Genomic DNA, 14,927 nt, shown 5'->3' on the forward strand with positions numbered 1-14,927 from the left:
GTCACAGAAAAAATTAATCTGGATTTGACTATTGTTGATGACCTAATGGAGAGTGCTAGTGATAACTGCGAGATAGAAAAAGCATTTACCAAGTACGTACACCACAGAAACCTCAGCATTTTCTACCTGGTACAAAACATGTTTTGTCAGGGTAAGAAAAGTCGCACGATAAATTTGAACACAAAGTACATGGTACTTTTTAATAATCCTCGAGATAAATTACAAATTGTTACGTTAGCACGCCAAATGTACCCCGGAAAAACGCGCTTCTTCTTAGAAGCTTTTGAGGATGCCACACGGGAGCCTTATGGGTATTTGCTGGTAGACTTGAGAGCCAATACCCCTGAGGATCTTCGTTTAAGGACGGGGTTGTTTCCACCAGCTATGCCAGCTGTATATATCCAAAAGAAAATTACTTCTAAAAACTGAATTTTACACTAAATCAGACATTCTATGCTGTGCACGCAGTGTTGTAAAGATGTCTGAGAGAATCCGGCGTAACTGGGCTCTCTTAAAAACGCTGGTGAAGGCAACTCCTGCTGTCAGAAAAACTATTTTATGCAATGCGAGCCGTGATTTAATTACAGCCATTGCAGAGATTGCATTAAACATCTTGAAAGGGCGAATTCCTCTGAAAAAGCGGCAAAAAAATATACTAAAGAAGTGGCGTAAAGCTATAAGAACCCTGAGTGATAAATCACAGCCCATAAAGAAAAAGAAACGTCTACTAAAGCAGACCGGCGGGTTTATAGGTCCTCTTTTAGGCTTTGCAATCCCGATAATAACAAGTCTACTCACGGGCAAATAATGCAACATACAGAGAAAATGTATCTAGTCCCCAAACAAGAACTAATCAAACTAAACCCTCCAGTTAGCGGCAACATACGACAGAATGTTATTCGCCGCCTTGATGATGAAATTAGCGAAATTTTACAGCGTCGTGACATACCAGACGATGTGAAAATTAAAAAATATAGCGATGTACTACAGAGATACTTGGTTCATGCTAAACACGATGCGATGGAATTATCAACTTTAAAGATCATTAACACTCCCGAGTCTGATCATCAGCAATTGTCAAATTCAGACCCTAATGAAAACAAAACAGCCATTGAAATTGTAAGTCATGTAAACCAGCGATATAAAAAGAATGCAGAATTTTTACTAAACAGACTGCTGCAGAACAAAAATATTACATCGTGGAATGATAAAAACGAGTTTATTTTCAGAGGTTCTGTAATACCGGGATCGAACATGTTGGATTTAGTACGTAATACAACACAGAGCCATGCCTTGACTAACAGAAATTTACCCCAGGGATGGAATACGTTTATGCAGGCAATGGCCGAGTTAAATATACCGTCTACCATAGTGGGTAATCCCACTACTAGAGCGCTTTTAGACAGCTTAAAAATGCCCATCAATGAAGCTAGTGGCATATCTAAACCTCAGACTCTATCGACACCACGCCGTCCAATTCAATCTTTACATTCTCCATTAGGTTTGACACAAGCAAGTTTGCTGCCTAAAAAAAGGACTTTCCCGATACTGCAATCAATGTGGCTCACAATGTAACAGCTGGACTGATGAATTGTGATGCTCTAAATAATTATGTAAGAGACGTAACATATGTGTATTATTAAATAGTGTATTATGCCAGTGATTATAATTTTATATTGTACTGTTTTACAAGTGTAATGTATATGACGTTTTGCATTCCTGCTGAATTGATGTGCAACTGAATGTAATTAAATTCTGAGCAATAAACTTTTTAAATTTTGATAGTGTGTCTGTCTTTCATTTTATACAAACAGTATAAAACACAACCTGTCTTTCATTTTTATACAAACAGTATAAAACACAAACTTTCTACATGGGTGCTATAAGAAATGCGTAATAGTATAATTGGCCATATACATAATATGCCCAACCAAATTACACTATCAGAATGGGTGCTATAAGAAATGCTATATAGCATAAGACGCGTAATAGTATAATTGGCCATATACATAATATGCCCAACCATATTACACTATCAGAATGAATCCTGTATCAAACGCCTATAAAATAAATTTGGCCATATACATAATATGCCCAATCAAATTACACTAGCAGATTAAGCATTTACACTATCAGGATTGCACTATCAAATCCCTAATCAAAAGCCTAATCAAAAGCCTATAAAATATAGGACCTGTGTAGTTGCACTATCAAATCCCTAATCAAAAGCCTAATCAAAAGCCTATAAAATATAGGGCCTGTCAGGAGAGGGGAGGGGGTGTGTTTAATACACTTTGATAGGGTTTGATAGGGGCGGGGCACCTGTCAGATTTGACGAGACATATGGCCCCCTTACTACTAGTATCTATTACGAATGTCGGGTACATGTCCGGTTTTAAAGTGGGTTTCTTGTAGGATTATAATCTGAGTTCTTTGTTTATGCATCTCATACAATATGTGCAACTGTGTCGCCCGGGGGATAGGGGTACTCAGATCCGGGCCAAGGGTCACTTCAGTAAGTATCACGGTGGCGCGACCCGGTCTGTGATCCCAGACTCCACAATAAAAGGGGGATTAAGTAAGAAAAATTGTCCGTGACGCCACCCGTGGGTTGCGGTGATAAGGTGGTGGCACCGCCGCTGCCTCTGGGGACCGTGCCCGGGACTGATGGTGTGGGGGCAGCAAGGTGGGATCCCCTCCATGGGTAGGGGAGTTGTAGTCCTAGGGCCCAATTGGGAGTGGTAGTTTGGGGAATAACTGGTGCAGTCCACGGCTTGGACTGGGTGGTGCAGGAGTACTCACAGTATAAGCAATAACTGACACGAGTCCAGAATTGAACCAAGTTGCTGGTAACTGGTGCCCACAGCCGGTTGCTGTGACCCCGTGTGTGTGATTCAAGTGCTCTTTTCCTGCCCGAGGTCTGTGTCTGCTCTGCACACTGGTACGGACTGGGTCCTGACAGCTGGCACCGGGGGGGGGGCACTACCCTCGCCCAGTCCACTCCAGGTCCCCACAAGTGGCTGGCCTGCTCCTGAGGAGCTGCTTCCAGAACTCTCTCCTCCTGCAGACTGACTCTAAACTCAACCCTGCTCTGCTCTTTCTAAGCTCCTCCCGCCCCTCCCTTTTCCTGGGGAGAGGGTGAGTGGGGCCTGATTGGCTAGTGTGTGTTTCTGTGTGTGGTAAACTTCCCAAGGGAGTGTGAGATCTGCACCAAAAACATGGATGCAGACCTTTGTGACACCCTGGTATTGCCAGGGCGGCACACAACCTCTTCTGAGGGGTGTTAAAACCTCGGACATTCAGTGAGCTCAATTTAAGTTGTGGCATCTTAGTTCAGTACAACACCCTCTATCAGGGAAAAAAAAAACTAAAAAAACCCACTAGGGAAGTTGGGGATTTCACACAGAGTCAGGGTGAAGAGAGTGAGTTTTAAGACAGCTAGATGACGTGAGAGCGAAACTTTAGTATAGAGAGCAGAAAAAAACAGAAAGAAGAGGAGGAGATAGAGAGAGGAAAAAAGAAGAGAGAAAAAAAAAAAAAAGGGGTGGGAAACGGGGAAGGTTAAGAAAGGGTTACTTCAGGAATAGAAGGGAGAAAAGAATGAGTTAGAAGAGTCGAAAAATCACAGTACTAGACAAAGAATTAGCTATACAAATAACCTATCTATACGAAATACTCGAGTGGTAACAATTAACAGTTAACAATTGGGGGCCAGTATATACTATACCTGCCTGCAGCGTGTAGAGCCCCAAGTTAACGTGAACTTTCAATGGAGGCATGTTCCCCCGCCGGACCGGCCCCAGGCCCAACTTAACTGAATATGTAGACTTTATTGCACCCAACCCAACAATCTTAAACACAATAAACTCTATGAAGATATGAAACCAGAGTTATCAATGCTGACATTAGAAATATTGGTGCGTGACAACGCCTGCATAAACCAGTGAGCCCTGTATGGCATAACCATCACCTCTCTTCACATATCAATGTATCCTATTTAAGATAGTCCAGGGACTCTCAGTCTCAACTTGTTGGTGGTGCTCTAGACTTTGCTCCACTCCGTCTCCGCGGGCCCCGATCCCTCTTACGGACCCGCTGCGACCAAGAAGTCACCGCTACCACCTCCGGTACCCCATGAACGTGTGGCCAATCGGAAGCAGTGATGTTCACCATGGGAATCCCAAGGGCCATGCAGAAAGCCGGTATGTCTTTCGGAGACTGCAGCATATGTGAAGAACCACCTTGTCGGACTTGCAATTTAAATGGGAATCCTTATGAGTAAAGGATGTTCCTCTGTCTCAGGGCATCCAATAGGGGCCTTAGAACCCTGCGCTTTTGTAATATGTGCCGAGACAAGTCCTGCAGCAATTGGATCGACGTGTTCTTGAATAAGATGGGGTCCTTCTGTCGTGCCTTTCTCAAGATTTCTTCCTTTATCTTGTATTTATGGACTTTACAGATAATGTCCCGTGGACTAGATCCTTCATCTGGTTTAGGGCCCAGAGATATGTGTGCCCTGTCTAATTCTAAACGTGAGTCCCGTGGAAGGCCCAATATTGAATTAAAGAGATGTCGCAGTGACTCATCTAGATCTTAGGGGGTGAGGGTTTCTGGGATACCCCGTATTCTAATGTTATTCTGCCTCCCCCTGTTTTCCAGGTCATCAAGCAAATCTGTCAGATGTTCTATCTGTCGAGCTTGGGTAGATAGTGCATATGGCCCCCTTCACACGTCCGTGATACACGTGCGTGTTTGGTCCATTTCCGTATATACCGGAGACACGGCCAAACGTGCACCAATGTTATTTAATGTTTGAGGACACATGTGCGTTTTTCATTAAGGTCCGTGGGTCCATGTGCGTGCTACGTTTGTGTCTCTGTTTTGCACGGATGCATGTCCGTTTTCAGCACGCAACACGCAGCACGGACCCAATGAAAGTCAATGGGTCTGTGCGCACGTCCGAGTGACACGGACGCATCTCTGTTTGCTCCCTGTACGTTTTTTGCTTTTTTCATGTGATGTCGGTCTTTTTTCTTTTTCTGTTTCGTTCTCTCCCTCAGTCCGTCGGTCGGTCGGTCTCTCTCTATGTCTGTCGGTCGGTCTCTCTGTCTTATCTGTCCCTCTCGCTGTCTGTCGGTCAGTTCCCCCCCTCTCTCATACTCACCGTTCCCCGATCTCCGGCGCAGCGCTGCACTGCTGTTCTCTAAACTCCGGCGGCTTTTCCTCTTTTGAAAAAGCTGGCCGCTCATTAAACAATCTCGTATTTCCTGCTTTCCCCGCCCACCGGCAAATATGATTGGTTGCAGTGAGACACGCCCACACGCTGAGTGACAGCTGTCTAACTGCAACCAATCAAAGCCGCCGGTGGGCGTGTCACTATGGAGCAGAGAAATAAATAAATAAATAATTTAAAAAAACAGCGTGCGGTCCCCCCCAATTTTAATACCAGCTAGATAAAGCCATACGGCTGCAGGCTGGTATTCTCAGGATGGGGAGCCCCACGTTATGGGGAGCCCCCCAGCCTGACAATATCAGTCAGCAGCCGCCCAGAATTGCCGCATACATTAGATGCGACAGTTCTGGCACTGTACCCGGCTCTTCCCGATTTGCCCTGGTGCGTTGGCAAATCGGGGTAATAAGGAGTTATTGGCAGCCCATAGCTGCCAATAAGTCCTAGATTAATCATGTCAGGCGTCTCCCCGAGATACCTTCCATGATTAATCTGTAAGTTACAGTAAATAAACACACACACACACACCTGAAAAAATCATTTATTAGAAATAAAAAACACTAACAAATTCCCTGGTTCAACAATTTAATAAGCCCCAAAAAGCCCCCCATGTCTGGCGTAATCCAGGATGGTCCAGCGTCGCTTCCAGGTGTGCTGCATGGAGGTGACCGGAGCTGCAGAATACACCGCCGCTCCTGTCACCTCCACGCAGCAAATGAGGTGAGTAGTGCGATCAGCTGAGCTGTCACTGAGGTTACCCGCGGCCACCGCTGGATCCAGGTAACCTCAGTGACAGCTTAGCTGATCGCGCAGCTGTCTTCATTTGCTGCATGGAGGTGACAGGAGCGGCGGTATCTGCTGCAGCTCCGGTCACCTCCATGCAGCAGAGCTGGAAGCGACGCTGCAGCATCCTGGAGTACGCCGGACATGGAGGGCTTTTTGGGGCTTATTAAATTGTTGAACCAGGGAATTTGTTAGTGTTTTTTATTTCTAATAAATGATTTTTTCAGGTGTGTGTGTGTGTTTATTTACTGTAACTTACAGATTAATCATGGAAGGTATCTCGGGGAGACACCTGACATGATTAATCTAGGACTTATTGGCAGCTATGGGCTGCCAATAACTCCTTATTACCCCGATTTGCCAACGCACCAGGGCAAATCAGGAAGAGCCGGGTACAGTTCCAGAACTGTCGCATCTGATGTATGTGGCAATTCTGGGCGGCTGATGACTGATATTGTTAGGCTGGGGGGCTCCCCATAATGTGGGGCTCCCCATCCTGAGAATACCAGCCTGCAGCCGTATGGCTTTATCTGGCTGGTATTAAAATTGGGGGGGACCGCACGCCGTTTTTTTAAATAATTTATTTATTTATTTCTCTGCTCCATAGTGACACGCCCACCGGCGGCTGTGATTGGTTGCAGTTAGACAGCTGTCACTCAGTGTGTGGGCGTGTCTCACTGCAACCAATCATATTTGCCGGTGGGCGGGGAAAGCAGGGAATACGAGATTGTTTAATGAGCGGCCGGCTTTTTCAAAAGAGGAAAAGCCCCCAGAGTTTAGAGAACAGCAGTGCAGCGCCGCGCCGGAGATCGGGGAACGGTGATTATGAGAGAAGGGTACTCCATTCAGTCACTCAGGGAATTAGCGGTCACCGGTGAGTCCGTCACCGGTGACCGCTAATCAGGACGCGGCACAGACAGAGCCGCGGTATGAGGATGAAGTTAATCCCGAGTTAATTCTCAGCGTGCGACTCTGTCTGCTGTCAGGCGGCATGTATCAACGACATTTAACATCACACACGGACATTTCACACAGACAACACACACACACACACGTCAGTTAAGTTTCACGTGCACACACGGCCATTCCACACGCACACACGGCTAGCATACGCAGTTCACACAGATGCCACACGGACCATAAAAACGGACACAAAAACGGAAAACGGACCCGAAAAACGGACGTAACACACGTGCGTGTTTTTTCACGGACATGTGAAGGGGGCCTATGCCTGTGTATTTAGCTGCAGTGAGATAGAGGTAGTGCAGGATTTGGTCGCCGTCATCCGCTCCGACAGTTGCTGTACCTCTTCCCTGATGGAAGCTGATTCTATGTGCGCACGTTGCGTAAATACATGCAGTTATGCTGCGCTTTGTAGCGCAGCGTAACTGCATGCGTCCTGCGTCCCCTGCACGGTCTATGGAGATTGTGCAGGGGCCGTGTGCACGTGGCGTCTTAGAGCGCAGCGCTTCGGCTGCTGCCCGAAGCGCTGCGTTCTAAGAAGTGACATGTCACTTCTTCCGTGCGCTTTGCCGGCAGCTCCTGCTCTGTCTATGGCAGGAGCTGCAGGCAGAGCGCATGGAATCGGCTTTTTTTTTTTTCTCTACGGACATTTTCTGCAGCGATTTGAAGCGCAAGTGTGCTCTTCAGATCGCTGAAGAAATTTCTGCAGGGCTAGTACGCAACGTGCGCACATAGCCTTAGAGGCCTCTAATCTGGATCCTTACTGTTTTTATATATTTTCTTTTTTCACCGTTCACTGTTTGGGAAAATTCATCAGACTGATTTATTTTTCGGATCAGTATGATTATTATGATACCAGATTTCTATAGTTCTTTTTATACTTTGCTACTTTTACACACAATAAACAATATTTTACAAAAATTAATTGTTTTTTGCATCGCCATATTTTGAAGGCTGTAGCTTTTTATTTTTTTTTTTCAGAATGGGCTATTTTATGGCTTCTTTTTGCATGGTAGTTAAACATTTTCATTTACTCCATTTTTTTTTGCTTATAATTTTTTGATACATTTTTGTTACATTTTTTGTGTCAGTATGATGAAAAAGCAACATTTGTGGCATAGTTTTTTGGTATTTTTTTTATGGTGTTCACCATATGGAATAAATAACATGACAGTTTTATAGATCGGGTTGTTCCAGATGCGGTGTTAACAATTATGTATATTTTTTGGGGGGATCTTATATAGAAACATTGTATTTTTAGCAGAAAAACAGGTTTTTATGATATTTATGTGCTTTTTTTGTGTTGTTTTACATTTTTACATATTTTGTTTATATTTTTTTTTTTACCTTTCACTAAAGCGGGCTTTACACACTGTGATATCGGTCCCGATATCGCTAGTGTGGGTACCCGCCCCCATCTGTTGCGCGACACGGGCAAATCGCTGCCCGTGCCGCACAACATTGCCCAGACCCGTCACACATACTTACCTGCCCAGCGACGTCGCTGTGACTGGCGAACCGCCTCCTTTCTAAGGGGGCGGTCCGTGTGGCGTCACAGCGACGTCACTGAGCGGCCGCCCAATAGCAGCGGAGGGGCGGAGCTGAGTGTGATGTAACATCCCGCCCACCTCCTTCCTTCCGCATAGCGGCCGGGAGGCAGGTAAGGAGAGGTTCCTTGTGTCACACGGAGTGATGTGTGCTGCCGCAGGAACGAGGAACAACCTCGTTACTGCTGCAGTAACGATTTTTGAGAATGGACCCCCATGTCACCGATGAGCGATTTTGCATGTTTTTGCAACGATGCAAAATCGCTCATCGGTGTCACACGCAACGGCATCGCTAATGCGGCCGGATGTGCGTCACCAATTCCGTGACCCCAACGAGTTCGCATTAGCGATGTCATAGCGTGTAAAGCGCCCTTTAGTCTCACTGTGAGACATGAATATTTTTCTTACTTTAATTGGTGGTCTCGTGTATTGCAGTGCTATTGTATTGCAGTGCCGGAGACCTGTCAGTAACTCACTGACACAGCCCCTGATCGTAGCAGGATCTAAAGGCTGCTTTACACACAACGATATCGCTAGCGATCTCGTTAGCGATGTGACACACCCAGATCGTTGTTATGATTTGCCGAGATTGCTCATAGGTTGTTTCGTAGCAGTCACACGTACACATCTCACAAACGACGCTACATCATTCAGCGATATATTGTTTGACCAAGGTGGTCGTGTGGATGTTGCTCGTTGTTGGCAGGATGTCACACGTAGCAATATGTCTGCTGCGTTCCAAACGACGAACAATATTTTGAAACTGAACGACGTGTCAACGATCAACGATTTTCACCCTATTTGCGATCACACGCAACGACCTCGCTAACGATGATGGAATTGCGTCACGAAAACCGTGACCCCGAAAACATATCGTCAGATAAATCGTAGCGTGTAAAGCGGCCTTAACACGCTACTATACCCTGGGATTATCAGATGACCTGGGGTACCATGGCAACCATTGAAACCTGTGATTATGATTATGGGGTCTGATGATGACCACTTAGATGCTGCTGCCATGATTGACATATTTAAGTTGTTATTCAGCCTCAAATGGTTCCAAATCTAATCAGAACCGATGCTGCAGGGAGTCAGCTGTTATATACAACTGTCACTCATGTAAATTTCACCCACGGGGAGCACTATTCACTTATTCCTTATCGTTATTTTAAAATGGTGATAATGGCTAAGGCCCCTTAAAAGGAACCTGTCAGGTGCCATATGTTCCCAGAACCACGAGTAGTTCTGGGTGCATATTGCTAATTTCTGCCTAACCGTCCCTGTATACACTAGCATGGATAAAGGGATCTTTAGAAAATGTATTTATAAAGATCTTATATCATCTGCTAATGAGCGCGGGGACTAGTCCCAAGGGTGTTGTATCCCCCGACTAGCTGCCCTCTTAGCATGGCAGCACGCCCACAGGGGCGTACTAGCATGCTACTCAAAGCAGCATCACCAGCGGTGCCGTGTGTACCTGTGTTCTCTGCGACTGCGCTTCTGAATGCCGGGCACTTCCGGTCATGTGCAGTATGAGGCCGGGTGTCCCGGCTTCAGAGAGGTCTAGTGCACATGACCGGAAGTGCCAGGACATTCAGCTCAGCGTTCACAGCGAACACAGGTATGCGCATCACTGCTGGTGACGCTGTATTGAATAGCATGTACGCATGGCCCTGTGGGTGTACTAACATGCTAAGAAGACAGCTAGTCAGAGGAAATAAAGCCCTGGGGACTAGTATTCTCGCTCATTTAGCATATGATATAAGCATATGATATAAGATCTTTATAAATACTTTTTCTAAAGATCTCTTTATGTATGCTAGTGTATACAGGGACGGTTACAGAGGAATTAGCAATATGCACCCAGAACTGCTCGTGGATCTGGGTGCATATTGGACCTGACAAGTTCCCTTTAATGACCTTTATTTTAATGTTTATTGGCGATTGTTAAAACTAAGAGGTTAAAGATTAGTTTAGTCTTATATATGGCACATAGCATGCAAACACCATAAAATAATGGTTTGCAAAAGCCCAAAATGGGTCCATACTGAATGGGTTAAAGAGTTTCACCTGTATATAAAGCACACTATTGCCCCAATATGTAAAACTGCTTGAAATGTCTTAAAAGTTTTTTTTTTTTTTATTCCACGCTGGCATTTAGTCAACTCTGGCATATATTTGAAAAGTGGGAGGCGTTTCACCAGAATGGGGGAGTGGCTTAGAAAGGCTGGCAAATTTATCAGAATTTATGCCACAAAAGTGGTGACTGGAGAAGTTTTCTTGAGGTGCATGCCTCTTAGGTTGGTTTCAGACGTCCGTGTTTTAGGTATATGTGACATCCGTTTTTAACACGGATGTCATACGTACCCATATTCCCCTATTGTGTACTCACACGACCATGTTTTCACACGGACCGTGTGGCCCCGCTAATGTGACGCCCTGGACTAGCCAGGTAGTCACAGTTAGGCCCCCGTACAACAACTTTCCCCTAAAAAGCGTACCATCAGCCAACCTAAAACCCTGAGTCACCCCTCTCAGGTTCTGACGGATATGCCAGGTGGGCGGAACCAGGCGGTTGGCCACGCCCACCGAGGAGTTCGGATGGCCTGAGGCGGGAAAGCAGATGAGATGAGAAAAGAGAGTGAAAGGGAGAGGAAGGAAAGGAGTAGGGAGAGTGACAGAGGAGAAGAGAACGTCTGTCAGGGGTCCGGGTCGTAGCCCAGACACCCTGTGGCCAGGAGGCAGACGGTGGTGGCCGCCTGCAGGAGCTGGGATTACAGCCGATGGAACTGTAGGGACTGGGGACGGGCGGTGGCCCGCCGGTGCCGAACCGGGGAACCGATTGGAAACCAGAGCACCAGGAGGGGGTAATCTGACCCAGTACAAGGCCCAGATCCCTCTGGACTGAGTTGAATCAACTGATTGAGGACTGGCCTTGAGGTCCCTTCCCATACAAGGCCTGACTGAAGAAAACAGCCCACCCAACAAGGATAGAAAGCTACCACCAAGGCATGGAGATCCAAAGGGCCAGTGTCTGCAGGCAAACGGGTTCCTCGGCACACATTCAGCTGGGGAGCGGACTATCGTCGCTGAAGAGTAGGCAGTTGAACACATACACAAAAGGTGCAGGAGAAAGAAGGCAACAACCAGCCCGAGAAAAGGGGAGCAACGCAGCCGGCTGCGGGCACCGTCCACCATCTTGTTTGGTTTACCAGAGACTACAGCGTATTTGTAATAGTGAGTACACCAGTGCCCTTCGGCCGAGCACCTCGCTGCACCGCATCAACACTGGCCTACACCAGCAATTTACAGCGACCCCTTGGGCCCCGGGACCATCACGCCTACCCACGGAGGGGTTAACTCCAAGTTGCGTAACACCGTCCCCCGGGAGCCTAGTCAACGGCAGCGGTGGTGTCCATCCATTCACCACAGCCCCGTGGGTGGCGTCCCGAACTCTTAATCCCCGAAACCACCACCCAACCTGCGCGCGTAGCGCCAAAGCAACGACTCCCCAACATCCTAACCAGTTCCCCCTTACAGAGAGGCGGCTGGAACTCCGGGTCTGTGGGAAGCTCGAGCCACCCACCGACGAGCACGGATCCGAGTGGCTCGGCAGCCGGCCGAGCCCCGGGGCGGTACACTATTCCCCGCACTCACACATGGAGACATGTCCGTTTTTTCTGCGGCAGCACGGGTGTCAAATGGACTGCACACTGATGTGATCCGTGTCACATCAATGTGACACGGCCCGGAGAAAACACGAGTTTTTAAATGAAAAGATTTTCTATATTTACCTCTCCCCAGCGGTGCTGTCTCCGGCTCTGCTGCCTCCCGCTTCTGACCCCCGCTCATTATTATCACTGATTATTCACTGCAGTGAGCAGCTGGGAGCAGGGGCATTGTGGTGACAGCGCTGGAGACAGCACCGCTGCGGAGAGCATCGCCGAGGACAGAATTGCTGAGGACATCGCTAGTGACAGGTGACTATCCTGCCAGCAGTGTGTGTGCAGGGATATCCAGGAGGTCATCGGATTTCCCAATGAATTCTGATGACCTCCTGATGACACCCCTGCGACAACTGCGCTACAGCAAGTGTCACGACTGTGACTTCCAGGAGTTCATGAGAGTTTATTGGGAACTCCGATGACCCCCTGGATGTCACTGCACAAACGTCTGTATACTCACCTGTCACAGGCGATGTCCCTGGCGGTGCTGTCCTCGGCTATGCTGTCCTCGGCTGTGATGTCCCTGCGATGCTCCGGCTTCCAGATCCTCGGGCAGTAAATAATGAATGAAAATAATGAGCGGGGGTTAGTAGGAGAAGAAGACAGCAGAGCAGAAGACAGCATGGCTGGATACAGGAAAAAATAGAACATCTTTTCATTGCAGAGACACGTGTTTTACCCGGTACCTGTCACACGTATGCAAACACGGATGTCACACGCGTGACATGTCGCGGGTGGAGGGGACGCGCTCACCACGCTCGGGTCCGTGGCTTCTGCTGCTGCTGCTCGGTGGCTCGAGCGGTGGACCGGACCCGGGGACTCGAGCAGCGCTCCTCACCCGTGAGTGAAAGGGGGTGGTGGTTTGGTTAGGGAGTTTGTTTGTGACGCCACCCACGGGTCGTGGTGATAATGGCACCACCGCTGCTGGTAACGGGGATCCCGGGGGAGATGGTAGGGTGCAGCTGAGATGTTGTCCCCTCCGTGGGCAGGGGTTGGTGATCCCGGGGCCCAACGGTGTAACGGGAAGGCCGGATAGCTGGGGTGCAGGGACTGCGTGGCGCGGTGCCGGATGGCACTGGTGTACTCACTCAGACAATCACTGACAGAGTCTCTGGTAAACCAAAATGGCTGGATGGACGGGTCCCGCAGCCGGCTGCAGTGTTGTTGTTGTGCTCTCCCCGGACAGCTGATGGTGGCTGTCTTTCCCTGCACCTTTGAGAATGTTCTGACTCCTGTGGTTGCCCACCGGTAGTCCGCTCCCCGGCGTATAGGTGCCGTAGGAGCTCATTTTGCCCGCAGGCTCTGGCCCTTGGATCTCTAGCCTGTGGCTGTATATCCTCCCTGGGTGGACGGTTGCCTTCAATCGGGACTTTAGTAGTTGAGAAACCCCTGGGGTTCCTGTCACATTCGGATTTGAACTATTGACGGCGGCTCCAATCCTGGTCGGGGTCCGATGGCCCTGCCTGTGTACTTAGCTTCACTCCGTTCCCCGGTCCGGTACCAGCGGGCCGACGCCTGACCCCGGTCCTTATGGCTCTGCGGAGTTCCACTAACTCCTGCAGATGGCAACCACCGTCTGCCAACTTTGCTGTTAGTGTCTTGGCTCCAACCTAGACACTCAAGTGTTCACTCCTCTCTCTTTCACCTCCAAGACTGATCTGTCACTTTTCCCGCCTCCAGGCCTGTGAACTCCTCGGTGGGTGGGGCCAACCGCCTGGCTCCGCCCCACCTGATGTGGACATCAGACTCTGGAGGGAGGCAACAAGGGTTTTGTGTTTGGCTGCTGTAACTGCCTAGGGTGGGGGTGTGTGTTGGCATGTCTGTGACTACCTGGCTAGTCCAGGGCATCACATGACACACGTGTAACACATGTATGACACACGTGTGACCATAAACTTGCGTGTGACTGGTACCTGATTAAACACGGACGTCTGAAACCGGCCTTAATGAATTTGGTGCATCTTAAGGCCCCGTCACACACAGAGATAAATCTTTGGCAGATCTGTGGTTGCAGTGAAATCATAGACATATTGTTCCATTTGTACACAGCCACAAACCTGGCACTGATTGTCCACAATTTCACTGCAACCACAGATCTGCCGCAGATTCATCTCTGTGTGTGACAGGGCCTTTACTCCTGCAGGTGGTTCATCAAGAAGTCCCAGCCTCAATTAATCTGGGCCTTTTACATTTACAAGCAGCTGCAGATAACACCAAAATCCCATACCCTTGTGACTGTTCCCATCTGAGAGAAACAGCACAATTTTGTTCTCAAGTATCTTAAGTCAATGTGCTGTTCGGTATATGCATATGTTGTCGTTTTCAGCCAGATTTTGCCTTGGAAACCACATGAAAAACCTAGCAGAAAAATGCTGAAAAGAATGGACATAGAAGAAAAGAACTTGATGATCATATGTTCAGTCTATTGAACGTCTTTTAACTGCTTCAGGTTTCTAAAAACAAGAAGTGACCTAACCATTACTCTGGCATTTTCCATTGGGAAGACACTCTCTATTTCACACTGCAATTCAATGGGAAAGCTAAAATGATGTCTGGAAGATGCTTGGATGTTTTTGGAGTAAGAAAGGATGAAAGAATCCCGCATGTCGCGTATGTCCGAAACACGTAAGGCAGGGCTGGATGCCTAGAATACACAATTTTAAAGAAGGATTTTTATGT

Source organism: Anomaloglossus baeobatrachus, chromosome 1 (assembly GCF_048569485.1).
Source record: "Anomaloglossus baeobatrachus isolate aAnoBae1 chromosome 1, aAnoBae1.hap1, whole genome shotgun sequence".
In the NCBI taxonomy this organism is placed as follows: Eukaryota; Metazoa; Chordata; class Amphibia; order Anura; family Aromobatidae; genus Anomaloglossus; species Anomaloglossus baeobatrachus.